Below are 19228 nucleotides of genomic sequence, written 5' to 3' on the forward strand. Positions count from 1 at the left end.
TACAGAATATATTGGAAAGGAGAGCTCTCTAAACTAATCTCTTAGACTCTGGCACTGACATCGGGTTCCAAAGCGCTACAGGAGGGGGGATCCGGAGACTGGTCTGCAAGATTCTCAGCATTGACTATTGGGATCTAGCTAAATCTAAGCAACTGACAGTTTTGTGTGGCTCACCTTTACATAGTGCTTGCTACCTGCTGCTGGACGTCATGCTTGTAAACTGGCTATAATTAGAGGTGGGAAGTCGACAACTTCCTTCATTCACTTTCTTCTGACAGGTATAAACTTTCATCATAGACAAATAGACCATAATGGCCCATTGGAAGAGGGGGAAAGACTTCCTCCTGCTGGTCAAAGAATAAATCGCTAGTTTCTCCGAGGCATTGGTCCAGTGCCCAGTTGTGGCGAGTCAATAGTTGAGTTGCTGAAGGAGTTATTACAGACTGTAAAATTCCCTAAGGAGATCCTATCTGATCACCTAGCTCTCTTCATAAGCATTGATTCATAGCATTTGGCACTTTTGTTAGTGACCCAGAGGTTTTATTGGTCCCGCTCTAAGGGAACAGTGGACATAGTGGCAAGAAAATCTACTCTACAACTTGTTGGGCTACTGGGAGGCATCACAGAAGTCGTGTGATTACAATACAGGTAGATTCCTGTTTGGTAGAGGGAGACAGGTCCTCTACTGTTCATTTTAGATCGGTGGGAAAATTGGCATGGGGAGAAAGTGTATCCACTTTCCCGTCTCCTTAACTTAAGGGAACCTCTTCAGGAGTTGATGCTTGTAACCACTGAAGCATGGAGGAAGAAAAAGTGTAGTAGGTAAGTGGCCAGAGTATTGTACCACAGATGTAGCAAAGTGACCATCCTTGTCTGTGCCGGAGTATCCCATAAAGATGATCAAATCTTGTGGACCACTCCAAAAAGGCTTTCGTGTAGCCTGGCTGGCAGGCATCATGATTTCTACTTTTCCTTGAAAAACTCCTTCTTTTGGCACCATTTATTCAAAATCATATGGATAAAGTTTACACCTTTTCAGAATGGATCTGTGCAGCTACCAAGAGCAAAAGATTTCTCCCCATGGTTTTTAATGTGTAACAGCTTTCTTATTTGAGGAGTCTATGGATTCCGAATGGCCTTCCTCACACGGAAAGCACATTGCTCCACTTAGACCTCCTCAAGGAGATTACTGTAATGGTGTTCAGGGTAAACTTTCGAATAATGCAGTGTATCTGGCAGTTTTATATGGAGGACTTTCATTTTGCGCCCTGTTTATTTCTGAAGGCATCCATTTGCCTGGTGCTATTGTAGTGTAGTGCTATCTATAACTGACCCTCACTCGGCATCACAGTGGTGGGAGATTCTAAGCTTGTCGGAATGCTCTGCAGGGCCTTAACTAGCTAATTTGGACCTTAGGGGCCAGATAAAGGACCTTCATCTCAGGCAGGGCATGACTGTTCTCTGAGTCTTGATAGGTTTATCTTGCTGAGGGGCAGCTTGAAAGGAGGAAGTGTGTCACGGCTTCTGCAGTGCCCGCTAGCAATGGATGTCTTCACCACATCTTTGGCACCCTATGGCCTTACTATGCCTGAAGCCACAGTGTCCTGAGGACCATACGTCTGCTGTGCCCGATAGGAGCCTGCAGCTCCCTGTAATGCTGGTGGTGAGCGGACCCTGCTCAGAGTTTTTAGAAGGCACACTCCTGCAAAGGTGCTGAGCAGGAATTTCCTCGCCCTCCTCTGCTCTTGGAATGGGCTCCACTGAGTTCTTGCTGTGGAGGCTGTTAGCAGATGTGAGGGCCATCAAATAGCGTTAAATGCATAAAAGCAAATGGAAAATAATTTACTTAGCAATCATATACTGTCACAATCCCATAGAGCTATAAGCCCCAAGAAAAAGTTGTCCCAATAGCCCCAGCAGGTCAGGGGAGGATGATGTTGCTACATTTCACTAGTGTCTTTGAAGATCTCTAGATTTATAGGCCATTTAGGACAAATTGTGCTGTAAAGTGCACCATTTGAACTTCCTTTTTTTACCCTTCAAACTGTTCACTAAATGGAAAGCCTTGGATTTTTAGATGGGGCTTTGAGAATTGTACATGCCCCCAGATCTTGGAGGGAACTCTTATGATGAAATATTGCTGCACCTGTCCTCTTCTTTTAGCTCCCTTGTGATGAGGTTTTGGATGCCATGAAATCTGATTTTCATGAAGCCTGGCTTCCTTCGTTCTGGTCATAGAAACTACTGAAAGGCCTATCACTGCTACCTGGCTCCCTTGTTTCCTGACTGGGAGGATAAGGATGCCTCCCTGCAGACTGGCTAATAGTCGTCCTGAGGACGGCACTGCGAAGCTGCAGTAAAGATATGACTATTGGTCTACTCGGATGTTTCCAACAGCAAGCTCCACACTAGATCTGACAAATTCTAATTATGCCAGAGAAACTCCACAATCCTGCTTTATGCAAGATTAATACAATTTCTCTTAGTTACGTAATACCCCACTTTTTGTATAACTTTGTTTTTCATTTTTATTAGAGCATACTTCTTGCTTTAAAGTCTTGCAAAATAAGAGTGGACGACCTGGTTGAATAGAAAATATATTACCAGGAGGAATTTTCTTACTCCAACCATTTTCCTCGCAGAACCTTTTAATGCAGAGTGCGCACTCAGATAGGAAAATAAATTAAGTCTAATTTTGCTACAAAAGTGTAATTTCTTAAAGTTTTCAGGAAATTGCCCAATTTTACTCCACACACACACAAGTAAATGAGGGAACCTCTTATTTCTTCTGCGTGAAAATAGCCAGATGAAGTTTGCTATTCTACCTATGGTACCAATACCTTTGGAAATCTATTACCTTTCTAAACAGTGACAGAGGTGTAATGCATGTTAAATCCCTTCATTTTTTGCAACCTATTGGAACCTTTCAAATCTCACACCTTCCAGTCCTCCACCCACATTTCTCTTCCTTTCATTTTTAGACCAATTGTACCTTAGAACCGCTATATTGTATTCATGCATCCTTCCTGCCCTATTTATGTCCAGTATTGCATGGAATTTCCCAAACCTAGGACAGGTTGCATCCTCCCCTGCCTTTTCCATAGAATTTGGATGTTAATCCATACGTGTGCCTTCTTCCGAAGTCAGGCCTTGATATGATGTTTAACGTCAGTGTAGAGGAAAACCTAGATAGATTACCTACACATACAATCTCATTTGATTATTTTTTTCTTCTATTTTAAGTCATGTGATGGTTAAAATGGATTCTGAAAATGCTTTGGTGCAAGTGCTCCTCCTACCATGATGTTTCCAGAAGGAAACACTGCTGGTCTTCTCCTGGCCTTCACTCACCTACTTCCACTAGTAGTCTTCTGACTATGAGCCGCATTATTCATTAAAGAGAGACAGTCACCATGCACTCAAAGATTTTTCTATGATGGACCGTTTATTTAGAACTTGGGCTTATAAAACTTGAATGAGTATTTTCCCCTGAGGCACTGTAGCAAGGAATTTCTGGGGCCAGTTTGAGAACATTTTTGAGTATGGGAAGGAGTACTACAAGAATACTCTTTTGTGTACGCCTACATGCCTTTGTGAATTGACCCCCAAAATATCCAACTCACTATTAGTAAAAGTGCAAAGAGGACAAAGTTTTTTCGATTTGTTCTAACTGTATATTTGGTCTGTTTACATGTCACTACCCCCTATTGAGGCCTGGAAAGTACATTTATGGTTCCATGGGATAGACCGTGCCCATCTAGTTGAAGTTAAGGACTCTGGTATTCTACTTGTTGATGTGCTGCGGCACTCTTGGGCACAGGTCCATAATGTTGAACAAAATGCAAAAGCACAAACCCCATAAACACAAAATGATGAACCTGTCTGACTTGTGTAATTAGTATATTGTAGATCTAACATTTTCATAGTCCATTGTGGGATGCTGAAATGAATAGGATGGGTTGCACACAAAATTGTGGGGGAGCTAGTGGTTGGTTGACAGTTTTTTTTATTGGCTGTGATCCTACATGGAAAGTCATGCATGAGTGATGAGTGGGGCTCCTAGTTTATCTTGAGGTGCAGCACCTAGCAGTATGATGGAGGAGGTAGTGTGTGAGAGAGGCATACAGATTTATTTTGTCATTATCTAGCGGGTATAATATATTGTGTAGGTCCAATGGTGCTTCATGGTTTATTTTAAGCTTTTAGTTTATATCCCATGTTGACAGCAGCAATTGGTTCAAACAAGGGCAGTTACATGGCACCAACCCAGTAATTTGTGTGGAGGGATGCAGTGCACATTTATGCCAAGAAAAGGAGGGGTGGGGTAATCTGAGAAGGCCTCAGTTGCATTATGTGCAACGAAGAGATGCTGAAAAAAATGCCTGCTGCATACAAATGCACCTCCTAAGTGAGGAAAGAAGCGAAAGAGCAATCGAGGTGATAACCTGACCAGAACGCCCATGTTTCAGCAACCCATTTAGTTAATGTTTATTTAGTCTTCATTTAAAACTACATTATTTTCGAAGAGGCTAAAAAAAGTAAAAAAACAACCATGACTGATCGTCACATCAAGAAGAACATACCAACTAAGAGCTTCGGTGCAAATTAAAGGAATAATACATAATGTTTCGTAAGTAAAGGTTTTTAATTTGCTGTTGCTATTATAAAAATATGATCTATGAAAATATGATGCAATCCATCAAAATAGGAGTACAAGTACATTTGCAGTTCCGAGGGCATGGACTATTCCTTTCATTAGCGGTGACATCTCACCGGGGATAGAAATAAAGGATTAATGCTTAGCTGGAGTTTAAGTACCTCCAACCTCTAAAATCGATACGGCAACTGTAAAAACCTAGTCATCGCCCATGGAATTTAAAATGAGGACAAAAGATTTGTCTGGTGAGTAATCTCAATTTGTTCTTTTACAATCCTGCATCTCATTCCAACATAAGAGGGAAATGTTGCTGTTATTCCCTGAAGGCAAGACGCATGTGAATTTTAACGGCCATATCAAACCCTAATAAGGGCAGGGATGTGTCTGACTGCCGGCGCCCTTATATTTGGTGGAAGATTTCACATACTTTTCAAAGTGCAGCTCTATTTTCCCAGGAGGCGCCGTGGTCCGAGGCCAGTAGTTCTGCACCATGCAGAGCCTTCGGCAATATTTTACTTTTAAAAGCTAATAAAAAGGAGGGTAGTACATAGTCTTAGGCACCCATGATTAATTTTAGCTAAACTGCCCTCGATTACCATAGACGATACGTTTTTTAGATGTTCTACCCAGTTTAAGGAGCTGGAGAAAGTGAAGTCTTGCTATTCATGTGAGCACACAATTTTCTGCAGACAGGAGATTATTTCCTATATTTCTTGCCAAAAAGCGACTTTGTGTTGGCAATGTTTACTGTAAACAGATTATGAAGATTATTAATACAGTACTCCTGAAGAGCCGCCAACTTCCATTGCGGACGGATTGGCGTGAGGGCCACTGTGACTGGGACATGAGACCTGGGCTCCTCCTATTCAGGTAGAAAATAAATCCGCTTCATTAGCCAAGTAGGACCCAAGCAGGGCTGGCACCAACGCACAGCCCTGGTTTACTCCATAGGGCACTGGAAATGATGAGGTAAATCGGACTGTGAAAGCCCCCTGTACCTGGGCGCAATTAGATGTATGCTAGCAGGACGAATTGAAAGGAGGTCTGGAGGGATGTCAAATCAGTAAATTATTTCCAGAACTGCTCTGTCCACTAGATCTTACTCCTGTTAAACTCTAGAGAAGGTACGGCGACGGATTATTGATCATTGTTTCATTCGGTGCCACATGAGCATGAAAACGAGCACACTAAATACAAAAAAATATTTCTCCCAAATTCATCATCAATGTAAATATCAATGTTTATTATTTTTTAATTGTACGCTGTATAGAACACGGTCAGGTGCAAGTTACCCAATAGTATCTTTTATTATGGAATCTGTTTATTGGCATTTTGTTAACATACACATAGCAGGTAGTACATTCAAGTGAACTTGCAGGCAATGAGTCAACCGGTCCAATGACATATCTCCAATCGTGTACATGGTGACTAACAGGGTCCAGTGTCGCACCCACCCAATAGTATCTTTTAATGTATTTGGGACTAAAACCAATGAACGCGCAAGCTTGCGTCTATTTTCTCGATCAATAATCATTTAAGTATGTTAAACCGCCAGCTCTTATGCTCTTGAAAAGATGGCTTTGAAGCAATGTGAAATCCCCTCCGTGCCACTCGGCCACCACAATCCACCTTAAAACCATGACTTCTTCACCGAACCTTCACTTCAGACAGGGCCTTGTTTGCTTTTCACGCACATGAATGGCCAGGGTTGCGCGAGGTTCACGATGGGTCTGCTTTCCAGGGCGTCATGCTGAAAGTCGTGGTTGACAATCCCTGAGAGGCAAGTGACATTCTTGAGAGCTCCTTCCTATTCAATGGCCCGGGTGTGCGTGTGCGCCTGAGGGCGGGGAGTGTCGGACATGGAATATGATCGCGAGCTTGAGCAGCATTGCTTTGTTGCTCGGTATTGTTTCTAACTCGGGGCTGTTCTAATGTTTGTGCACTGGTGACACACGGATTATCCCTTAGTAACAATCTCTGCAGATGTCAGCATTCAAACCTTTTACAAGCTTCCTCCCGCAGACCTGTGCTTGAATGTTTTCTGATGCTAGTCGAAAGGGCTAAATTATTGAACACTGCAGTAGTACATGCGTTGGTCATACCACATCTCCAGAGGCATCGTTTGATTTATTTATTTATTCAAGACAGGCTACAAATCTAAATAATATTCCAATACACATGCCAACACTAACGCAAAACGCTTCATCGGGGCGTTGTAGGCACTTTCAGCCAATGCATTATTAGATAATTGTTTCTTGGGTTCAGAATTCAGTCGGGTCAATTTGAATCAAAATATAAAACAAATACACAGAAGACTAAACGTAAATCAAAAGCACGTTTAAAAAAATAAATAACCTTCCATGTTTCATGTTTGTTTCTCATTTAATAACAATTAATTGACATACTTGTTACTTTAAAACAGTTACTTTACCATCTCAAAGTAGGGTTCGAATATTTAACGACATTTACTTATTTAGGAATGAATGATTACAAAATTTGAATCGTTTTTCACATTGATATGTTACTGTATAGACAACAATTGATTAGCTACATTTCTTGTAATACAGTTCATAATGCTAGTGGTATAGAGGGCACTCTTAAAGCAAGCTTGCATTCAAGAGGTTTGGGTTTCTGAAGCTGCATCTCGTTCATGTGAAGTGCTGGTTTATATTAAATAGTTATTCTCGGACAATCATCAAATCAAATATGCACTTAAACCGGGTTTCAGCTTTTGGGCTACCCACTGATCACATGCTGAATTGGTTAGAACCAATTTATTTCTCAAAGTAATTGTAGCCATACAACAATCTTATAAAAAATACAAGGCTTAAAATGCCCTGATGAAGTGTTCTGAATGAATTAAGGATTGTAGTAGGGGAATAGAAATAATATCCTGAATGGATTAAGAGTTGATACTGGGATTACCAGATGTAGTAAATGTTAGGAAATTACTCTTTTTGCATTATACCCCCAAACCTTTGCACTGATCCTGCTGTTTTTTTGGCTCGGAGTGCACAAAGGCTTTCAAACCCAAGCTCGGTGCCAATATTCTGACCCTGCAAAGTATGTTTGATTGGCTTATACTCCCTATGCATAACTTTACTTACTTACATGGTGAGTGCAAGGTTACTTACTTAATTAGTTGTGCTAACTTATGAATGGGTCTATTTAAGTGGATAATTCAAGGTATCAAAATAATCGCTACATTAAACCTGACTTGATGCCCAAATCGAATTTAATGCTACTTTTTAAGAAATTAAACTTTTAGAAAGTTGCGACTCTGTTGCCCAAGTTTTCCTTTAGCCGCTCGCAGATGCTGGCCCTGCCCTCCTCAGGAGAAGTGGGAACGGCTCCCAGGAGTACGAATAATAAAGGCCTGTGGCTGGAAGAGTTTAGCTCGAGGTGAGCTTCAAAGGGGAAGCCACCTTTGAAGGACAAATGGAGGATACACACAAAAGGGTCTGCTCTTTTGTTGAAGGAGACTGGGTGGTGTCTGGTACTGGGACGGGAGACCAGTTGCCAACCCGTTTTTTCAGAGGGCTTGTAGCCCTCAGGTAGCCATACCTCTATGGTAGGCTACCATGCCCCACACACAGAGAGAGGGGATGTTACATCATGGGTGTGGGCAAAATAATGCCCTCTGCATTAGCCAGATGTCACACATTGTACAAAGTCGTCATCAGGCAGAAGTGTCCTAATAGCTCTTTGACTAGTAACTGCTCCACCCCCTTGGGGCACTTTGTGGGCATACATGTGGCACCTGTGGCACCCAGACCTCAGTTCACATCTAGACTAGAGAGGGAACCAAGGAAAGACTGACCTGCTATTCCCTGGATCTTGTCAGAGACTGCACCAACCACTGGACTACACCTGCTGATGCTTGAGCTAGCAAAGAGAGGGCTTTGCCTGTGGTGCCTGGCTTCTAGAAATGATTCTGTCAAGACAGTAAAGGTGAACTTCACAAGTCAGTTGGCTGATTTCCTGTTCCAGGGCCACAAAAGCTGAAGAAGCTAGTTTTGGCTCTTCAGTAGCCACAATTGCTTAGTCGCCTTTGGCCGCTGACGTACAGCCCGGATGACCAAGTACAAACACTCTAAAGTTGCACCAGAGTCTCCCTGACCTGAGTGAGTGGTCAAAGTGCAGTTTGGTCACCAAGATGGACACCGGTCTTCAAAGGGAACTGCTGGTTTTGCTGTGATTGGAGACCAATGGTCCAGTGGCAACTGGACTTTTGTGAAACTAAAGAGGACTTTGAGGGACATCAACCCTTGTGGCCAAAGTTGCCCCACCTGGACTGTGGACCAAGGAGTGCCTCCGGAAGTTGCCTGTCGACACACAGCATCTTCAGCGTCCTGTATCCCGTGCATCAGGACCACTCGATTAAAGTATATGGCAGGTTGCCCATAGATCCTGGAACTGTACTTGAGAATTCTTTGCTGACAAGGTAACTTTTCTACTACTACTTATCCCCCCTGGACCTTTCCCCAGCGGGCCAGAGTAGCTGAACACAACTCTTTAAAAGTTTTACAAATTTTCCAAACTTTGTGGTTACCGATGCTTGTAAGCGTTTGAGTGAAAAGCTGTGATTTTATTATTTACTTAAAAATCTATTTCTCCAGTCAATTTTGTTCGTTTTGGCGTCTAAGAATTCGTAAAACTAAAATCCATTTTTATAAGTTTGTGTCTGATTTCTTGTTTGGTGTGAGTTTCTTATTTCGTTTTTTTGGTACTTCTAAATTCTTTACACATGTTCCTTTGTTTAAGCCCGACAACTCAAAGCCAGATCTAACCTGTGTTGTGCTAAGGTTTAAGAAAGAAGCCGACTGGACCCAAGTCAGTAGTGTGAGTGTATTGCACGGTGAGGACACACAACCACACCACATAATGCGCTACTTACCTCACAGTAAAATAAATATGAAAAAAGCTGGAGTGAGGTTTGCGTAGGAGTATTATTCCTCTAGCAACATTCAGTTCTAAAGCCCTTTGGGTAGTGACTGTTTTTTGTTTAATCTCATCATCGTACCTAGTAGATCAGTGAATTTATGTCAGTCCTTGCTTTGTTTCAATTACCATTTCCATTTGAGAAGCCACATATTATAGATTTGATTGATTTACAAGTTTATCCAACTGTCTCTCAGTCAACGGTATTTTAGAAGTGAGGATTTCTCACACGTGACATAAGTGCATGAGAATAGTGAAAAATGAAGCAGCCGTGACAATGAGAACATAAAATGAGTCAATGGGAGTACATTTGTATGATTTGGATAATTTCATGTTGTAATAAGTGTTTAAAAAATGTTTTACGTATTATGAAGCTGGGGCCTCAGCTTTGAAGAGTTCAGTCATGTAGTGGGACTTTGCTGATATTCCAAAGAGTCAATAACAATTTAGTGTCGGGTATTGGAGACTTGTGCTGCAAGCACCATTGTATTATTTTTTTAATTTGAGTCGATGATGCAGTAGGCTTGGTCTAGAATTTACTTACCATTTTGTCTTTCTTGAAGATACATATAATTAACTAAGGTATTGGGAAGCACACCCCAACTTTGACCATAGATATGACCTGAACCATGGATTCCAGTCCCAAATAGTAGAGTTGTAGCTGCATTTTGTATATTTCCGGTGCAGAAGTTATACGTATGCATACATTCATTCTAATATGGGCTGTTTTATCTTACTCTATTTTAGGTATAATAAGATGATTCGGACCCCTATTTCTTAGCTGCACAAACGCATTCTATGTAATAGTAGAACCTGTTTCCAGGCTAAAATATATTTCAGAATGAGCTCTTTTTAAGGGTGATCAGTGAGTGGAATGAGGAAAACCTGGCATAAGTGGATGGGAATATTCTTGCTGCACATTACATTGTATTGTTTTCAGTGTGCTGCTGGCTGGTCCCCATGGCTGCTTCTGAGAAGAATGATCTGAGCAGTTTGAAAAGTGGGTCTTTGTGACCGTCAGAGGTGTAAGCTTGTTGAACAAACGGCCTATGCGTCTAAATACTATAGGTTGGTTTTATAATAAAGGAAGAAGAAATGTGCACTGTTCTCTTATTTCATTTCCTTATCTGTATTTGCTTTCTTTTGCTTTTCTGCACCCAGGTCATATATATTCGTTTTCAGACAGGCAACAGTTGCCCTGAGCAGATAACGAAAGGTGCACAGAACAGCATAGCTAGCTTGCGTCACCTTCCTTTTATTCAAACATTGTCATTGCTTTGACTCCCAACAGTGCCTTTTTAGTGTGGTGAGGGTCAGAACCAGGCACACCTTATGTTTAGTTTAGAAATGCTGTTCTATTTCACGTTTTTATTCTGTATTGAGGTAAAGGTTTAACATTTCCTATTCCCAGCTGTAGTGCCATTCAGAGTTTGTTCACGTTGATCCCCATTGTTCCTGCCACACAAATTCAGGGATTGTAAAGGCTGGGAACGATTTTTATTTATGTGAAGTTGCGAGGGTGTCCTACAGTGAAGTGGAAGAAGGGAAGAGAATGTACATTCAAAGGATTATTCATGCCATTCTTGCTTTCCACAGTGGTAAACGTAGATCACTTGGAGTTTGTATTTGAGATAGGAGAAGGTTTGTTAGCTGCATAGGCATGGAAGAATTAGATTGAGAAGGTGGGAACAGAGGGTGTTAAGTTTGCTTGTGGAGGACGACTGCAAGAGGCAAGACCAGTTGGGCTCAAGGAGTAAGGGAAGTAAGGATGGTGCGGGGGTTGTTTGAGGAGGTGGGCGGTTTTAAAAGGTAAGGTAAAGTATGTAGTGAGTGGTCGCAGGAACATTGGGTTGTTGGATGTGGAAAGTGAAATTGGGGAAGAGGGTGGAGATGCTGGGTAGAACTAGCCATAAAAAACGATTGGAGTCCGTGGCTAAGGTGGTCAAACGTCACACAAGGTCAGTTGAATACACTGTACACAATTGTGGAAGCCTCAAAAGATGCACAGTGCATGACCAATGTAGTAGCTTTATTAGTGTCATCTGGGGATATTTCCAAATGTGGTTGCTAGTTGGTTATTCACCAGCACACAAGTTATTCCTTATTGTTTGTTTTTTGTTTCAATATTTGCATTGCACAATCCCAGAAAGCTTTTTTGGGGGGAAATGTATTTTTATTTTATTCAACCAAACAATCAGCACAAGGAAATGCATACATGATCTATGAGGAAGATTAGACATTGAGTCATTACAGATGTAGCCGTTCTCAACAAGACCACCCCTCCCTCCCTTCCCTGGAGCAATGTAAAAACGGGGTGCGTCAGAGTAGCTATACGGTAGTTTATTGAACCAGGGAGCCTTCTCCGATAAGCAGAGGAAGTGATATGTCGAAGTGCTATGGGCTCAGGCCCCTACACCTGCGTCTCCTGGGCAGTGTGCCCGATGGACTGTTGCGTGTCGTCTCCCACGTCCAACCTGAAGTGTTTCCTCCAGGGGTCCCAGATCCTGTGAAATATTTTGGAGCACCCTCTGCTACGATTCGTGACCTGTTCTGCCGTCATGTACATGTCCATCCGTATGGTCCATTCCTGGATGGTCGGTTTGTCAGCCACCCCCCATTTTTTGGCGCTGTCCCTTTTGGCCACCGCAAACCCCAGTGCGGCAAAAATCAATTGTAGTCTAGTTATGTCCACCTCATTAGGGATCCCCAGTATCACAAATTTAGGCTCTATTGGCAGCAGGACCCCCAGGACCTTTCCCATGAGTCCAATCACCTGCGTCCAGTATGGTAGGAGAGAGGGACACGCCCAAATCGTGTGGTAAAAGCCGCTGCCAATGGCGGTGCACATCAAGCAATGAGGTGTTTCTGCCCTTCTTATCCTGTGTAGTCTGTCCCTATCGTATTACGTGCGTTGCAGATTTTGAGTTGGATGAGTCGAAGTCATGCCTTTATAGCCACCTCTCTGGGGTGCATTAATGCTGCCTCCCAAGCCCCGTCTTCCATGGATCCTGCATCTTTCTCCCACCTTGCTCTGAGGCCCAACAGGCCATCGGAATGTTATTATTAATAGTTTTATACGTGAGGGAGACCGCTTTGCATATCAGCTCCTCTTGTAGGAGCCTGCCTTCCAGGGGTGCATATTCCGGGAGCTGCTAGCAGGGGATGTTTTCCACGTGCCATGCGTGTCTGTCATGCGTATTTTAGAAATTGGGAGTCCTCCATGTTCTATTCTTGCCTAAATTTCGCTCAGGTTTTAAGTTACCCTTTCTCAACAATATCCCCTACCGTGGAGATCCCGAGAAGGTCCCAAGTTTGCAATCCTGTGAGTTTTGATAGTTCTTTAAACCAAGTCACTTCCCAAAGCAGTGTGGATCATGTAATCTTTTTCGCCCAGCCCAGGGTCTTACTAGCTTTTTGCCATGCTGATAGGGTCACTTGGGTCGAGGGTAGCAGGTGTGAGCTGTCTTTCCTGCCATAAAGGAAATGCAAGTGCAAATGGGGTTGCATAGTCTCCCTCTCGAGACTGTATGTTGGGTGGTCTCTGTGTTTGTGTTTCCATTTGTTTATAGGAATCAGATGGGACGGCCAATAGTAGGCCTTTATGTTAGGGAGTGCGATCCCTCTGTTGTAAGGATTTCATTGTAGGGTCTGGAGTGCAATTCTAGGGTGTCCGCCCTGCCAAATCAATGACCTAGTGACGATATTAATTTCTGAAAAGATGGCTCTAGGTAGGGGATGATAAGAGTTCTGGAGGGCGTATAGGAGTTGGGGCAGAGTGGTCATTTTAAAGAGAGCTGCTCAGCCAAGCACGGTGAGAGGGAGGTCCTTCCATCTATCTGCGTCGGCCCGAAAGCTACTTCGGATTGCGCCCAGATTCTCTCGCATGCACACCTCTGCGTGGGGCGTCAAGAAAATACCTAAATATTTGAAGCCTCTCTGTGCTATGCACAGCTCCTCAGGCAGAAGGCAGTCCAGTTGTGTGTTAGTCGGGCAGTACAGTGTAGATTTGTTCCAGTTAATTTTATACCCCAAGTGTTTCCCATAGTCCGTGATCAAATCAAAGTGGGCCGGTATGGACGTTTCGGGGTGGGTGATGTACATTAAAATGTCATCCGCATAGAGGGAAATTTTCTCCTCCTCCTACGTCCGCGGATGTGGTGTGTAAGCCTCTAATCAGGAGATGGATCCGGATGGCACAGGCCAGCGGCTCCAGAGCAAGTGCAAAGAGGAGGGGTGACAGGGGGCAACCCTGTCTGGTCCCCCTCTCAATAGGGAAGGGTGCGGAGCACCGACCATTAACGCGCACTGTGGCCATTGGTTGTTTATATAAGAGTGACAACCAACCGCAAAATTTGGCCCGTGGCCGAATTTAGCCAGGGTAGCGTCTAGGAATTGCCAATTGACGGCGTCAAATGCTATTTCCACGTCTAATGATAAAAACACCTGCGGGCTTGTCCGGGTTCGCACTTCCATAAGCCAGTTATGTGTGCATCGAAGTTCAGCCGGGTGGATCTGCCCGGCATATATCCCGATAGGTCTTCGGGAATCAGACCTTCTATCACCCCCAGGAGGCGAGTTGCTAAAATAGTGGCCAGGACCTTAACTTCAAGTTTAGCAAAGAAATGGGTCTATACGACCCACATTGCTCACGGGGTTTGCCCTCCTTGTGTATGACCACAATAGTAGCCAACCGTAAACCCAGGGGGAGGATCCCCTCCTTTAGGGTATCCGTATAAAGCCTGAGAATATGTGGGGATAGAATAGCAGAGTATCACCTATAAAATTCCACGGGTAGCCCATTAGTGCCGGGGTTTTCCCTGCGGTACAAAAGGGGGTGGTGATGGACGGAGCATCAGAAACAATCAAACACTCACACCCAGTCAACAGATCTGGGTTTGATCCATCACCGTTCTTTAGCCCACTCTGCCACCCCAGTTCAGACATGGCCATATGCAAATCAGTCTGACCCTGTGCCTCATGGGAACAGTCCAGCCCGAACTGCCAAGCCATGCCTTCCCTGGACCGGAAACAAGCTTCCTAGGACCAGTTTCTGGCATTTCAGCCGTCTTCAGCCAGGCTTGCTTGAATCCAGTGGCAAAGTGAGCAAGGGACTCACGTCTGAGCATACCCTGCCAACTTATGTCCAGGGAAGACATGGCTTGGCAGTTCGGGCTGGACTGTTCCCATGAGGCACAGGGTCAGACTGATTTGCATATGGCCATGTCTGAACTGGGGTGGCAGAGTGGGCTAAAGAACGGTGATGGATCAAACCCAGATCTGTTGACTGGGTGTGAGTGTTTGATTGGTTCTGATGCTCCGTCCATCACCACCCCTTTTTATACCGGGGTTTTCCCTGGGCGCAGCTTTGCCACTGCCTCCTGAACCTGTCGGTGTCAAATCTTTGTCCAGGGCCCGGGTTTCCTCCTCTTCTAACACCCGGTAGGGAATTGCCTCAAAGTACTCCTGAATCTCGGCCTGTGATGTGAATGATCGTGCCCGGTAGAGTTCCTTGTAGTAGTCAGCAAAGGCTGTGACCACCCCCAGGTCTGTTGACTGGATGTGTCCCCGGAGGTCTGTCACTTTCTTCACCCATCTATTTTGGACTTCCCGCTTGCTAAGCCAGGCTAAAAGCTTTCCAGCCTCATCACCCACCTCATAGAGGCGGTGTAAGGTTGCCAGATACAATTTCTTGGCGTTGTCGGAAGCCAGCTCCTTGTACTCTAGACTTGGGGATGCAAGTTTACGAGGGCCCTCACGACTGCTACTCTGGGTAACCTGTCTATCTTAAGTAATTTATTATTTGCTCCATTTCTGTCAGACGCTTATCTTTCTCTTTTTTTTCCCCCTGCTATGCGACTTTGGGCCCTATCCCGTAGCACCATCTTATAAGCCTCCCAAACCGTCACGCCAGAGGGAACGGAGTCCTTGTTTTCTGCAAAATAAACTTCTGTGTCTGCCCTAAACCCTCTCGCGATTTTGGGGTTCAGTAGGTCCCATGGGCACAACCTCCAGTTACGGCCACCAGCACACTTTCAGCCCCAGCTCCACCCATAGTGGGGAGTGGCCCGAGAGGCCCCTGGCTGTATAGTTGGCACTCCCCACGTCCCCTACTTCCCCGCTAAGCACATATGTAGTCCAGTCTGGAGTGTGTGTCATGAGCCCCTGAGTAAAAGGACTGTCGGGTAAGGGGGTGTCTAGCCCGCCAGACATCCATCAACCCCATCATTGTGAAGAAGTGTCGTAGTGGTGTGGTCAGTGTGTGTCTACCCGCTCCTCCAGAGCGATCCAAGGCCGGGTCCATTACATCATTAAAGTCGCCCCATGTAAAGCGGATGGTGTCTCGATTAGTATATCGATCAGTTTCGACATGGTGGTCGCCTGCAACCTGGGGGGTGCTTATAACCAGAGCAGGAGCACCTCAGTCCCAGGCCTTCTACATACCTACCCAAGGGGTCATGCCAAAGGCGTGTGGTGTGGAAGGGAATGCTTTTCCGGAACAGGATCGCAAACCCCCCCCCCCCCGTGCCCCGGAGGCAAGTCCCAAATGTACCAGGACTCTGTAGGACCCGCGAGCGATGAAACCACAATGTGTGCCCTTGAGATGCGTCTCCTGTAGCATGGCCACGTCTGGGTGGAGATGCTTAATGTGTTGACACCAGTCCACGTTTAATCTTGTCCCCTAGTCCGTTAACGTTACAAGTTATAGCCACCAGCATGGGACAATCACAGAAAGCTTGAAAGAAATTTAAGATGAAGTCGATTTGGTTTGGTTCTCTAGCTTGGATACAGCTAGAAGCAGAGGAGGAAATGACCAAGTTCCAAGAAAAATGAAACACTACAGAGCTTTGTGCAGCAACAGGTGTGAAGATCCAGCCGGAGTTTCCAAATCCGGCAGGAAGAATTCCTTTTAGTAAATCAAATGGTTGTGAATGCTCTTCCATCTAAGCGAGAAATTTTTTGCTTCATTTGGAATTGTCCCTTTTTTAGGTCGAGCCTAGAGCAGCGCATGCGCTGCTTGCTCGACTTTTAGTAAGGGGGTTTTCAAAGTGCTACCAGAGGCATGCACGCGCACAGCCGTTCTTGTCAAGGCTCATTAAGACTTGCGTGCCTCTCTCCGCTTCAATTCCCTCCCCCCCCTCCCCCACCACAGATCGCGTCACTCTGCTGCCAGATTCTTCACCCAGTATGGAAAGGCTATGAAGCCATCGAGTCCAGATAATGTAAGATACACGCATGCCAAAATATCATATGTTGTTGCCTATTTTGTAATTTCCGTAATATTATTTCGTGTTCTGTCTACCTTTCAAGATCTGTATTTCTGTTGTGTTGAACTCATCTATTTGCCTGGAAGTGAGAGCACAAATCGGTACATTGCATGATCCTATATCTGAGCCTTCAGCACTGTGGTACGGGTGTCATTAGCTTTGTATTATTTTTCAAATTTGGTCCCTCCGATTTTAAATATAATACATTATAGTGGCTACATAGGTTCGACAAAACATTTTTTTTTAATCAATCAGACACCTTTTATTGATTACTTAAATCGTGATATTGTATGTCCAGTGTACTTCATGTGTAGTAATGTAGCCATCTATTGAACAGAACTAGAATTTTTTGACAGTGTTTTACAACAATGCCGGTTTCATTTTCGGGTCACTATTGTAGATAGTTGTTAAAGAGCTAGCAAAGTGGGCTTCCCCACGCCACAATAGAAACCTGCATCACTGCCTGCGTGCACACCACAACAGAACCAGGCTTCGCCGCCTGCGTGCACAACACAACAGAACCAAGCATCACTGCCTGCGTGCACACCACAACAGAACCAAGCATCACTGCCTGCGTGCACACCACAATAGAACCACGCATCGCTGCCTGCGTGCACACCATAATAGAACAAGGCATCACTGCTGCCTGTGTGCACACCACAATAGAACCACGCAGCACTGCCTGTGTACACACCACAATAGAACCAAGCGTCACCGCCTGCGTGCACACCACAACAGAACCACGTATAAATTATGAGTTTTCGGCTTGCATCTGATGTGTTGGCATACATGCTAAATTCAGAGTGCCAAGAAGTGGAACCATGGCAGATTTGTCTGGAAATATTCACAGAGATAAATTTAGTACACACTTTAAAAGTCCGAAAGGAGGGTTTTCTTTACACAGCAGTCCCGAGAGATGACATGTATAATTTTTGGGGGCCTAGTGATATTTTAACAATGTTTTTTTGGAATGTGCATAAAATCTCTCTTGCTGTGTGTTGTGGTGTAGAACCACTTACCCACAAAGCCTATTCCCATCCTTAGTTCGATGTCCCGCCCTTGTTTACTTCGAGATGTGCTCACTTTGTGACTTAATTAGGAACCTATTTTCACAGCCCGTGATAGTTTTTTTTGCGAATTAAGACTACTCAGTCCCATAACGCACTGTGCTAGAATTTAAGCTCGGAGCGTTATGGCACTAGCCTTTTTTTATATATAACCCACATCAAATATGTGTAGTTGCAGCAGCACTTAAAGTGCTCTTTAAAAAAACAGGACATTGAGCACTGTTTTTATTAATCAAACTGATTTGCCCTTTCGGAAAAAAAGAAGAAAAAAACGCTATCTGCTTGTGAGTCGACTGCCTTTCTAGCAAGCAAAATTCATATTCAGTTTTAATGCATTCTATTACTAAGCAGCTACATAAAAGACAGCATTAAGTACTAGAACATTTAAAAAAGCAACAACTTGCAACAAGAAAAGCTTGCGGTGGATAAAAATGTCACTCCAAACTCCTTTTTTTATTGGTATAAGCCGACACTGCATATTGTGACGTTCCCTGTGTGAGGCTGAAAAAGACGACTGGGGAAGGGGAGGCAAAAGTTACGGCGCTGCTTACTCGGAACACGTGAGAACATCAGACGCCACAGTGGGAAATGAGAGAAACAAAGGGCATGTACCCAGGCCTCATTCCATGTATCATTTCATGTTTACTCGAACAGTTTTGTGCTATTTTGAACACTTATTATCTTCATTTCTCTCTCTGCCTCACAACTCCCTGCCTCATCTCTCTCTTCACCACCTCTCATACACTATCCAGCCTCTCAATTTATCTCACTTATTGGCCTTCTATGTTTCTTTTTATTGATGTCCTCTTTCCCTCACCTTTCCCATTATTTTATTTTTCTCTCTACAATGCTCTCTCTACCTTTTCCACTCCATCTATCACTCCCTTTGCTTTCATCTCTTTCTATCTCCTTCACTGTTTCCGTTCACTCTCTCTGCTTCCAATGTCTCGCTCATTTAATACATCTGTCTTACCTCTGTCTCTCTCTCCCTATTTCACCATTCTCTACTTCTCCCTCGCCCTTCCTCTGTATTAGCCTCATCTCTCTACCTCATCTGCACCTCTTTTCTCTCTACTTCTCATATCTTTCTATTTTTCATCCCACCGGCTCTGCCTGCCTCTTTGCCTCGCTACTTTGTTTACCTGACCTGTCATTCTGTGCTTCACCTTTCTATTTGTGCTATCTCATTATAACTCCCCTCTCTTCCTATTTTATTTCTCTCTAGACCTTGCCCCTCGGGTCGGCACCTTTCTTACAAGTCTACATTTAAAACTGCATGCCAGGCCTCTAAAAACAAG

The 19228-nt window shown here is 44.1% G+C and overlaps 1 protein-coding gene across 6 annotated transcripts in view; it reads left to right on the forward strand.

Annotated features, from left to right (window-relative positions):
- GRAMD2B (GRAM domain containing 2B) overlaps window positions 1-19228 on the forward strand; it is a 482135-nt gene that overhangs the window by 346422 nt on the left and 116485 nt on the right. The window lies entirely within an intron of this gene.

The sequence above is a fragment of the Triturus cristatus genome, chromosome 2_1 (genome assembly GCF_964204655.1).
Source record: "Triturus cristatus chromosome 2_1, aTriCri1.1, whole genome shotgun sequence".
Lineage (NCBI taxonomy): Eukaryota > Metazoa > Chordata > Amphibia > Caudata > Salamandridae > Triturus > Triturus cristatus.